The following is a 12,332-nucleotide window of genomic DNA, read 5'->3' on the forward strand; positions in this document are numbered from 1 at the left end:
GCAGAACTCCTTTCTGCCTACCTGTTTAGGACTTCTGTGACGGCAGTAAAATTTCCTCCATCCATCACTTATCCCAGCTCACCTGAAGTAAAAATGTATTTATGATCATTATAAACGCTGCATTACAGCAAAAGACAATAATGTACACACACTTTGATCAGGTAATATAGTCTTTAGAGAGCTTATACAAATCTATGTCCTTAATGCAGGAATAACTCAAAAAAGAGTTGTTTTTATTACAGCAGTTCAACTGTTGTTTCGCAGGCTGGTGTTAAAAATATAAAAATATATCATCATGTTGTGGCATGAAACCCAGAAGACAGTTGTAATTAGGGACGGGAAATAATAAGAATTTAGCAATTCTGATTCAGTTATCAATATTACTTATTGATTTGTTTCCTTATTGTGTTCTAAGTGGCTCAGTGTTGAGATTCACCATCATCTCTAATCATATCAAAGACACTGTATTCATGAAAACTGACTGTGCGATCAAATGTTTGTGCCTGTTGGAGATTTTTCCCCACTCTGTTGTGACCAGTGTTGGGTTGTTACTCAAAAAAAGTAAATATATCACATATTTCACACAGAACATTTCTGAGAATATAGTATAATAACCATATTATAGTATATTTGTATACACCTAGGCTCCAGGCCACAAACCAACACAAACCCCATCCTAATGACGACACACATATGCTCTTTCTCTTTAACTGATAAAATTCAATTCAATTCAATTTTATTTATATAGCGCCAAATCACAACATAAGTCGCCTCAAGGCGCTTAAAACTGATGACACAGAGGCAAAGATGAAAACCAGCACAAAGAGACTTAAAAGCAAACACCAGGTGAGTCTACTTTAGAAAAATGGACAGGTAGAAGTGAAGCCTGCAGCCCATCCGTTTCTTACCTGTTGAAGTTCAGGTTCTGGCTGCTGGACTGGGGTTAGCATTCATTCAGCTTTAACGTCACTGTAGCTTAGCGTTAGCATGCTAGCTGTGCAGATGCTTGCAGAGAGCTGAAATTGTGTTTGCAGCATGAAGCATTTATTCTGTCCTGGATGCAGTTTCCACTTTACCATCATGCCCGCATCCTTCTGTAATAAAATTCAAAGTGATGTCCATATCCATGCTGTAGATAACGCCCCGATTGCCTTCCTCTGACACACACAGTGAAATTAGCTGATTGTAGGGCAAGTGCAACTGGAGCACAATCGATAGTAAAGCAGACTAACAATTCCAAGGAACTGGCCTGTTGTATAGTAGTTAGTAGGAGTTCCAGAAGTTCTCTACAGGAACTGGTTCTCAATTCCCATCCGAAGTTATAATGAACATTTACATGATCTGCGCCACTTTGTTTATTTCATCAGTTTTTTTATGAATGATTGAATGATCTGACGCAATGAATTGTGGGACAGTGTTTTCTCCGCCCATTTTGTAAAGAATGGTAAAGAATGGTCCAGTGATAAAGGAAGCATTGAAGCTCCTTTCTTTATTTGAAGATCAGAACAAACCTTATTATGGCCATCATGCAGATGCTTCCAGATCACTTCTATCATTTAGGAACCTTCCTAACCAAGATGGACAATTGGAATACACAATGAGATAATCATTAGAAAAGCTAAAGAGACAATGTAGGAAACAGAAATGGGTGGGGACCACAGCAGGGAAGTACAAGTTAATACAAAGCACAAATGACAAAAGAGTGCCAAAGTAAATCAGGACATATTTAAACAGTAATGATACAAAACCGGCGTAGAAGGGCACCCGGGGAAGGCCAAGAAAACAGCAAGAGAATAACCAAAAACTAAAACAAAGAACTAAGACTCGAGATAATTAGAAATGTGACAATCAAGAATAAACAATGATCAGAATAAGAAATAAAAGGAACATTAAATATTTACGGAAATAGAAGTAAAACTAATAGAACCCAGGACACTGAAAATCATAACTTTGAATATCTTGAAACTAGAGGGTCAGTGGTCAGAGTGATCAGTGTTGGGCAGCCTTCCCTCTTTCATGAATTCTGTTTGCCATGATAACTATGTGAGGAAAACCTATTATCATGACAGCGCTTATTCATCCATAATAATGAGACTCGCTATCAGTATTTCACTGTTTTTGTATCTCTTAATAATAATAATAATAATAATAATAATAATAATAATAATAATAATAATAATAATAATAATAATAATAGACACATTTTTATATTGACTGGTTGATAATTTCTTATTAAATCACAGAACCTAGGGCAAGGATGTTGTAGAGCTTCTGTGTCGGTAATCGGACTCTTGCGAGGAATGTTATTTTGATTTTCAAAGTAGTCAGTGAGAGTGACGACAGATACCTGAGGGTTCTTCAAATGTCCCGTAGCTCATGTTGTGGTGATTCATAAGATCTTGAGCTACACTGAGCTGTGCTATTGGACTGAATTCACTTTGTAAAAATGTCAAAAGTCAAACAGACAAGAGAAGCAACACATGCATTCAGCTTTGCTTGTGAATGGCTGAAGACACTTTCACAGCACCACCAGCAGCTCGCTCACTCTGTTTAATTATTTTTATACCACTTGGCCCCAAATTGAAAGAATGAATATAGGCCTATATTTCCTTTGAATGTTGTCATTTAAGAGGCTTTTTGTGTGAGTAATAAAGCAGGGGCTGCCACCCTCTGTCACTGAGGAGCAAATCATTTCCCAGGGAGGGAGAAACATCTGTTCCCAATTGAAGATTCAGCCTGCTGAGAGATGTGTCTTTTCACATGATAATCCAGGACAGTAGAGGTTGAAACTGGGTCCACAATGTAGAGGAACTGAATAATTATACTTCAGATATATGAAAGGAAGGGGAAGGGCAGCTCTGAGAATGAGACGACCCCCCATTTAGTCTCACTCAGAGCTTTCATTTTAAGCCCTGTTTAGCAAATATGAATGGTTTGTCTGTAGGTCAGCATTTCCTCTCAGTATTTTTGTAAATCTTATGTTTATGCATTTATTAATACTGGGGAACATATATGAGGCTAACTGGAGGAGACAGAGTAAGCTCAGCTGCATGGACGTGTGAGTGGTTCTTAGATGTCTTCCCATCTCTCTTGCTCTGTATACTTGGTTATACCACTACATTGGTTGCCTTCGGATTGTCTGTCCCCCGTTCTACTTTCAGTTCATGTTATGACCCTAATCTGTCTATGCTTGGTCACATGGTATCCTCATAAAAATAAAGCCCCAGCCTTACCTACTCTTAGCAGTGCTGAGAGGCAGCAGCTGAAGAGTCAGCTCTTCTCACTCCTACATTGGTGTAGTGGTTTCTGAGTTTCTCCTGGTGCACAACAATGTCTGGTCTCATCTGGCAGGATTATGTAGACTGAGGACAAAGGAAGGGATATCACTCACTGGCCCTTCTGGTTGCCTGATCTAAACCCAATCTGACACCACAAGGTTGCACCTCAGGTTGTCCAGAAGGTCAGGGATGTCCTAGTCGAGACCTAGGAGGAGATCCCCCAGGCTGCCATCTGTCATCTCATTAGGAGCACGGCCCAGTGTTGTCAGGCATGCATACAAGCACATGGGGGTGATAGAAACTAGGGGTTAGGGGTGGCTGTAGCTCAGCAGGTCACCTACTAACCAGGAGGTTGGTGATTCAATCCCAGTCTGCAAATATCCTTGGGCACGATACTGAGACCATGTTGCGCTCTGATGGATGCATCAGAGTAAAACTGTGTGTAAATATTAGACAGAAAGCACATAGAAAAAAGTGTGAATGAGGCAAGTAGAGTAGAGTGCTCCCACTCAGAGTAAAAACAGAACCAGTCCATTTGTACTGGTTGAGAAGGCATAGAGTGGGGGCGAGGGATCATAGTTTGAATGCTTTCTTGTTTCATATTTTTGATCTTTGTCTTTATGATTCTGCATTCTTTATTTCTTATCATGTTATCTGTAGTGGGCTTTAGACCTGAATCCTTTTTTTGTTTTAACTCTGGAGTTGGACTAAAATGCACAGGATCTGTCATATCCAATGCTCCGTTATAAGCCCAGACAGATTGAAAATGCGGACTCAGGAGAACAGATTTAATGAGATTACATACAATGCTCACGAGAAGGTAACAATTTACAAAATCATAGGTCAGAGATAAATCCAAGGTTTCCATTTACAAGATCCTTGGGGAGAAAGTTTCTATGATTCAGAGCTTAATGGGACTTAAAGCCAGACTTTCTGACCTAGTCGGTATTGGGGTTCCTGGCTTCAGTGTCGGCAGTGTTGGGAAGGTTACTTTTAAAATGTATTCCATTACAGATTACAATATACATGCCCCAAAATGTATTCTGTAACGTATTCCGTTACGTTACTCAATGACAGTAACGTATTCTGAATACTTTGGATTACTTAATATATTATCATGCTTTTTACAACAACATGAATGTACTATTGCTGTGTGATTTATTACTGTTACTGAAGGTCCGCGACTCCGAACTGTAGTAAAGGGACCTCTGACTAATACGGCGGGGTCCCTGTCGGCTCGTAGCTGAAAAATAGCTTTACTTTGTTGTGTGGGTCAACTTTTCTTGCGACAGACAGAGAGAGGCGTTGAAAGGCTGCTCCAACGGAACTTATTGTTTCAGAGGAAAACACGAACACAGTGTACAGTCGAGTCTTAATAGCTTACTTACAGCTGGGCTCGTCAGGCTCTCTTCTTGGCTGCAGTGGTTATTATTATATTTACATGCTTCCAGCTCCCGTTTTTGCTCGATGATAACTCGTACCTTTCCACTCCCCTTTTTCTCCCTCCTCGCGCTCACAGACCCATAACGTGTATGGCAGTCCATTCTCCCTGCAGCACGGACTACACTGCCCATGATGCTACATTCTTTAGAGCTATGCTTGTAGCATTCTGCCTGTTAGCTTAGCACAACAACAACAACAACGAAAAGGCGCTCTCTCACCCAGGAAACACACAGTCGCAGAGAGAGAGAGCGTCGCCCTGTAACCATGGCAACCGTAACGCTGCCGCCTGGAACAACAGAACGTAGCTGTCAAACAAACCCAAACAGTCCTGACCCGCGACAATATGAAACAGGAAAGTACCGCAGTGTAATCCATTTATTTCAACAAAGTAACTGTATTCTGAATACCACCTTTTTAAACGGTAACTGTAACGGAATACAGTTACTCATATTTTGTATTTTAAATACGTAACGGCGGTACATGTACTCCGTTACTCCCCAACACTGAGTGTCGGTTGGCAAGTCGCTTATTCTGCTCCTTGGTGTGCAACAGGGCCGGTCTTGCTGCTTTCCGGGCAGAAGACACCTGCGGTGATGGTGCTGGATAGATGGAACAGTGCAATCACCTTCAATGGATGGAAACAATGGCAGCCGATAACCTAAGGAAGACTCAAAGGGTAAGAGACCAGTGGCAGAGGTCGGGAAATTTTGCACATATTCAATCCAGGGGAGCTGATTGCTCCAAGCGGAAGGATTGGAGAAAACAGGGCCATCTCCAGCTCTTAGTTCATCCTCTCTTGTTGGCTGGTCTGAGGATGGAGACCAGAGGAGAGAATAACCAAGAGAGATCCAGAAGTCCTTCCATACTCAAGACGCAAAATGAGGTCCACAATCTGAAACAATCACAATCAGAATACAGGGTGGGCCATTTATATGGATACACCGTAATAACATGGGAATGGTTGGTGATATTAAAGTCCTGTTTGTGGCACATTAGTATATGTGAGGGGCAAACTCCTCAAGATGGGTGGTGACCACGGTGGCCATTTAGAAGTCGGCCATCTTGGATACAACGTTTGTTTTTTCAATAGGAAGAGGGCCATGTGACACATCAAACGTATTGGTAATGTCACAAGAAAAACAATGGTGTGCTTGGTTTCAACGTAACTTTATTCTTTCATGAGTTATTTACAAGTAACGCCGTTATTCCCATCACTAGTTGCTAATACTCAAGAACTCAAAAATACAAAATGCAGAGGACTAAAATACACACCAGGGAACACAGGTGAACTAAATCTGACAAGCGAGACAGAAGAACCAAACCTGCACACAATGCACAGGAAACATGACACTGAGACAAAGACCCAGACATACAAAGTGGACACAGGGAAAAGTTAAACAAAGGCAGACACATGACTAAGTGGGGCAAACAAGACGTGGCTCCTGGTTTCAGTTTGTTCATGTTCTCTGCTTATTTTCCATATGTTCACGTTTCCAGTTTTATTGTGTTAGTCATCTGTCACCATGCATTATGTATCGTCCTACTTCCTGTGTGTTATTAGTCAGATTCAGTTCAGTTGTGTACTCACAGTATGTCCTCAGTTTCAATTCCTTGTCTTGTCAATGCCCCCCCCCCTCCAGTTCAGCTCAGCCTGCTTTCATAACAAGTCCTCTGCAGTCCTGTATTTGGGTCCCTTTTCTTCACATCCACACACCCAAATTGTGACAGACTAACTTGACACCACATAGAGACAGAGCACGGGGAGTGTAAATATTTCACAAGTCACTCTTTTTGTTACCTTTTTGCAAACTTACTGACACAAACAATGATGACACAAAAATCCAAGGGGAAAGTCCACTATTGGCTTTTCACTGTCTGACAGCTAGTTTCACTGTGTGATGAAGCATTTCTTAGCCACTTTGTGATCGTCCACTGTGTGATTGCCTGCAGCTGTCTTTTCAGGTGGCGTCAGAGTGTGAATTATCTACCTGGACTCTTCTATTACTATGTGACGCAGTATAAAACAACATTGTGAGAGGTGGTCATTTGGAGACCTCAGCATTCTCTTACACTCTTTTTTCTTCCTCTTTATTCCTTCCATCTTCTGCCTTATCCCCGATATTTGTTTTCTCTCTTTCATCCCTACTGCACAAGTTTCCAACTAAATTACTGCAGGTACTGCAGCAGAATCTGAGTTACACCTACAAGCTTGACTGGAAAGGTCAACAAGCTGCTTAAAATGAAGAATAGCACTGGAGAGAGTGAAATAATTTACTCTTTTCATCTTCTCTTTCTTATCTTGCTTACCTCTCCTTCTCAGTTGCGTTTTTTAATCCTCCTTCAGTTTTTGTGGTGTGGTCAGGTGATTTTGGCTTTGTTTTCACAGTCCTCATACTGCTGTATGTGATTTCTTCTTTGGTTCATCATTGGTGTTTTTGAAGCATCTTTTTGAGTATGATGCTACAAGCTTGGCACACATGTTTATGGGCAGATTGTTGGATTCTTCTTTGCAGAACCTCTCAGGCTCCCTCGGGTTGGATATGGACGTCTGTGCACAACCATTTTCGATCTCTCCAGAGATATATACACTGAACCAAAATATAAACACAACACTTTTTTCATGAGCTGAACTTAAAGATCTGAAACATTTTCTACATACACAAAGGACCTGTGACTATCAAATATTGTTCTCAAATCTGTCTAAATCTGTGTTAGTGAGAAGTTCTCCTTTGGCGAGATAATCCATCCCACCTCACAGGTGTGGCATTTTAAGGTGCTGATTAGACAGCATGAGTATTGCACAGGTTTGCCTTAGACTGCCCACAATAAAAGGCCGCTCTGAAATACACAGACAATTATTACTTACTGAGGCCCTAATTTGATATTTGATATGCCTTTATTAGTCCCACTAGGGGAAATTTCATTTTGCATTTCAAATGTCTTGTATTGGTGTTCAGTTATGAAAGGTGCATTGCTATTCATGTCTACATCCACATATACCCGTAAATGAAGTTGATCCAACTGAAAAGGGATGGTTTTGATTTCTCAAAGAGGGAGCCAGATCTGATTCTTCTGGAAACTTTCCTGTGACTTGCTCTTTTGCAGCACCAAGCATACCAATACGTTGCCATTTTTGACAGTCAATTTAGACTACGTTTACCACGTTCATTTTCCATTGTTTCGGTTGGGTTGCTGCTCGTGCGGTTGACCAGCCAGTGCTACCTAGTCTGACCTGTATCCCCAATGTGATGTTTGTACGGTCGGCAAGGTATCTATCATAATTGCCCCTTCGGGATAAATAAAGCCTCTCTGACTTCAAACTGACTGGGTGCTGGAGCGACTGAACAAGACCTTAAAATCCAAATTCATTTGTGAGGTTGACTGCAGTTGGGATTGCTGGTTAGACCCTCCCAGTGTTCACAGTGTGGGAAGTACCACAGTTTTCCCTGGGGTTTTCTCCAATTGAGATGCTGTTTGGCTGGAAACCATTTGAGCTGTTGGACCTAAAGAAAACTGGGAGGAAGGTCCAAGACTGGCTAAGAGTGGAATCCAGCATGTCCTGGCCCTGAGAGTAAAGCTACACACTTTAAGGAGGTTGCCATGGGGAAACACCCCAATGGATGCAGATGAAACATGAACATAAACAAAGGTTTGTCCACGAACTGTGTGGCGATAAACAGCCACTGTTCCGAGGATGTGGAACTTATGACTGTGAAATGTCGCCCATTCGATTCACCTCGTCAGTTTTCAGTGATGTTTGTCATAGCAGCCCACACAGCACCGTATGCTAATCCTAACAACGCACTGAAGGAGCTACACAACAACATCAGCTCGCTTCAGAATAAGCACCCAGAAGCTTTTTACGTAGTGTAAACGTGACAGAGGTTTTACCAGCATGTCACCATACCAACACGGGGAGATAACACGCTGGACCGTGTTTATACCAATATGTGAGACGCATACAGAGCAGTACCCCGCCCCCACCTCGGCCTCTCCGACCACATCTGCATTATGTTGGTCCCTGCCTACCATCCCCCACCACGACGCTCCAAACCCACACAGAAAACCATCACTATGTGGCCCAATGACGGAGACTCTGTACTGCAGGACTGCTTTGAATGCACAGACTGGCAGGTCTTCAGGGATGCTGCGGTGTATAAGGACGAGCTGGATTTGGAGGAGTATACATCTGCTATTCTCGGCTACATTAGTAAGTGTGCGGAGGATGTTACCACCACCAAGTGTGTGATGTGCTATCCAAACCAGAAACCCTGGCTGAATGCAGGAGAAAGCCAGGGATGCCGCCTTCAGGTCTGGTGATGCACAGAGACTCAGGAGGGCTAGGAGAAAACTGACCGCAGGGGTCAAGACAGCCGAAGCCACATACGCACAGAAGATTCAGGGTCACCTTTTTTCCCAGGACCCGCGCAGTATGTGGAGGGGTATCAAGTGGATCACTGACTACAAAACCAGGGATGCACAATGCCCCAGGGACCTGAGGAGCATTAAATGCAAAACCAGCAGACTGAGAAACAGCTTCGCTCCAGGAGCTGTGAGACTTCTCCGTGCATAATGGACAAGAACTGTTATTATAGCACCTTAATCACTACTGACACTTACTGACACCGTCACTTTATCAGTGCTGGTCATCATGCGCTTGGCTGCTAAAGTATTTATTTACACCTATATTTATACCCAAACTCCATACTGGTACTCAGGTTGTTGCACTCTACTTATAGTATTATTTATTGTATTGTTTTATTACTTGTCATTTCTGTTTGTCAAAAAAAAAAACCGTAACTATTTATTTATAACTTAAAAAAAATAATAATTCTGTTTCTTCATTATTTTTGTTTCTTCTCAGTCCAGGACCGTGTGTGCATAATTTCGTTCCACCTCATGTTAACATGTGATGCGAATGACAAATAAAACTCCTTGAATCCTTGAATGAGCTGCTCTAGCTCCTAAGCTACAGACACCCTATTGCTTCTGGCAAGATACTAACCTCAAATTGCTCTCCAATGCATCCATCAGAGTATGAATGTGTGTGAATGGTAGATAGGAAAGCACAGCAAAAAGTGCTTGTGTGAATGGGTGAATGAGGCAAGTTGTGTAAAGCGCTTTGAGTGTTCAAATAGAGTAGAAAAGCACTATATAAGAACCAGTCCATTTACCATTTACCAAAACTGGCTCCAAGCCCAGGAACATCAGCAGCACCTGTAAAACAAAGAGACTAGAAACCGTTTCTCTGGTGAGTTGGGTGAAGGATGGGATGGTTACGTTTGGCACCTCGGGCCTAACTCATCTTTATCCTGAATCAATTTTGATCATGTGTAATAAGTGGCTTTATTTTATGATTTGAAGAGAAAACTATAATGAAAATCTTGATAGCATTGATATATAGCTAAAAGTAATGTCTGATGTAATTTTAAATTATCAACCACGATCATGCCTGATGCAGTCTGTAAAAATATTACCAAATACTTCTGTCATTGGAGAAACAAAAGAAGGTTTAAGGTGTGAACACAAGTGTATAATTTAGTAGGTAAAGTCAGATTGACTCACAGTAAACTGAATACAGAAAAAAACAACAGAAATAACAAAGCAACAAATAACCCACAGCAAACCAGAATAAAAATGATAATGAGCCTGAAGACCCAGATTACTGAACTATTTTTCTTCATCCATCCATCCATTCGCTTCCACTTATCCTGTTCAGGGTCGCGGGGGGCGCTGGAGCCTATCCCAGCTGTCATAGGGCAAAAGGCGGGGTACACCCTGGACAGGTCACCAGTCTGTCGCAGGGCTAACACACAGGGACAGACAACCATTCACACTCACATTCACACCTAGTGACAATTTGGATTAATCAATTAACCTATCCCCACAGAAGCCGGAGTACCCGGAGAGAACCCACGCAAACACGGGGAGAACATGCAAACTCCACACAGAAAGACCCCGGCCTGATGGAGGAATTGAACTCAGGACCTTCTTGCTGTGCGGCAACAGTGCTAACCACCGTGCCACCGTGCTGCTATTTTTCTTACACAACGATAATCTAAAAACTGATAACCTCCTTAAAATGCTTTAGCCTGGTGAAAGATGAATAACTTATTGCAGCCCCTGGAATAAATCATAGAACTTCCTGTTTTACCTGGCTGTCTTTTCACAAAATTATTACTTGTTTTTATTTATTTTTTAATTAAAGCCTCATTGCCCCTTCCTCCTATACTGTATAAATAAGCTAAAGACGTTTAATATTATTTAACCCCTTAGCAGTCCAATTAGTCCCCTAAACCATCCAATGTCCCGTGGGCGGTACGTCCGACTGCTAAGGGGTTTTAATAATAAATAACTGGCTACTGATTGCCAATTTTTGAAATAAATCACTGGCAATAAATATGGAAAGAAAGAGATTTATCATTTTTCATCCTTAAATTTTTTTTAAAAGGTCATTGGTGCAGGAAGTAAGTATTCACCACTGTGTAATAGAAATACCTGTGTTGTTGAGAATGCATATTATTTATTTGATTTGATTGAGGGGTTTTTTTTGTTTGTTTGTTTGTTTTACAGGTTTCAATTTTGTCCACTCTAATCTCTTACTTGAAAACCAAATGAGAGCACATTGTCACAATAAGATATGCTTTGATGAGAAAATACATTGGATTACATGGCTGTTTGTCCACATACATTCTCCAGTCACATTGCAGAGATGTGACACTTCAAAATGTGTAAATACCAAGTCAGTCAAGAGATCTCTTAAAGCTCTTTTAATTGGTTCTCAAGGCCCTTTTGGTGACTTGCAGAGGAAGTGAGCAGATTTCTGTTGCCCCCTAGTGTTTTTAAAGTGCACTGCAGTGCCGGGGATTGTGCTCCTGAGAACAGCCTGTGTGTAGTTTAGTGGTTAGTGTGTGAGAGATGAAACACAGGAGTGGTAAATTGACTGTCACTTTCCAGGTGTAACAGAGCTGGGCTGTGAGAATAGGGAGTCATATGAAATAACGTGTTTCACAAAAGGCCTGGAAAACACACACACACACGCAAGCCCATTCAGCTATCTTAGTGAGGACCTTCATTGACATAATGGTTTCCCTAGCCCCTTACCCTAAACCTAAACCTAACCATAACCTAATTGTAACGCTGACACTAAAACCACATTTTGAGCCTCAAAAATGCTTCAAACTTGTGCGGACCGGGTTGTGTGTCCTCACAAGTGACTGTTGGTTCTCACAAGCATAGTAGAATGCAGATTTCAGTCCTCACAAAGATAGCTAGACAGGAACACACACACACACACACACACTTCTCAGTACCCTTTCATAGACTTTATGAAACAATTTCTGAGCATATTATGATTTTAATGTGTGCAGCAGCAGACAGGTGAAACTATTGTGGAAAAGAGATATCTTATTTTGTATTCTTATGGTGACATTTTATAATCATAACTATCATTGATCAGTCATTCATCATTGTTGAATCTGATGACAGTATAATCTTTGTTTTATATCTATGGTAATCTGAGTAAAGATTAATGTATGCATATTATCATCATGGTAATCAAGTCTCAAATGGTATCCACAGCATTGTATTCACCGTCCAAACTGGAGGGTC

The sequence above is a fragment of the Pundamilia nyererei genome, unplaced genomic scaffold (genome assembly GCF_000239375.1).
Source record: "Pundamilia nyererei isolate P.nyererei 1_Seehausen unplaced genomic scaffold, PunNye1.0 scaffold00429, whole genome shotgun sequence".
NCBI classification, from domain to species: Eukaryota; Metazoa; Chordata; class Actinopteri; order Cichliformes; family Cichlidae; genus Pundamilia; species Pundamilia nyererei.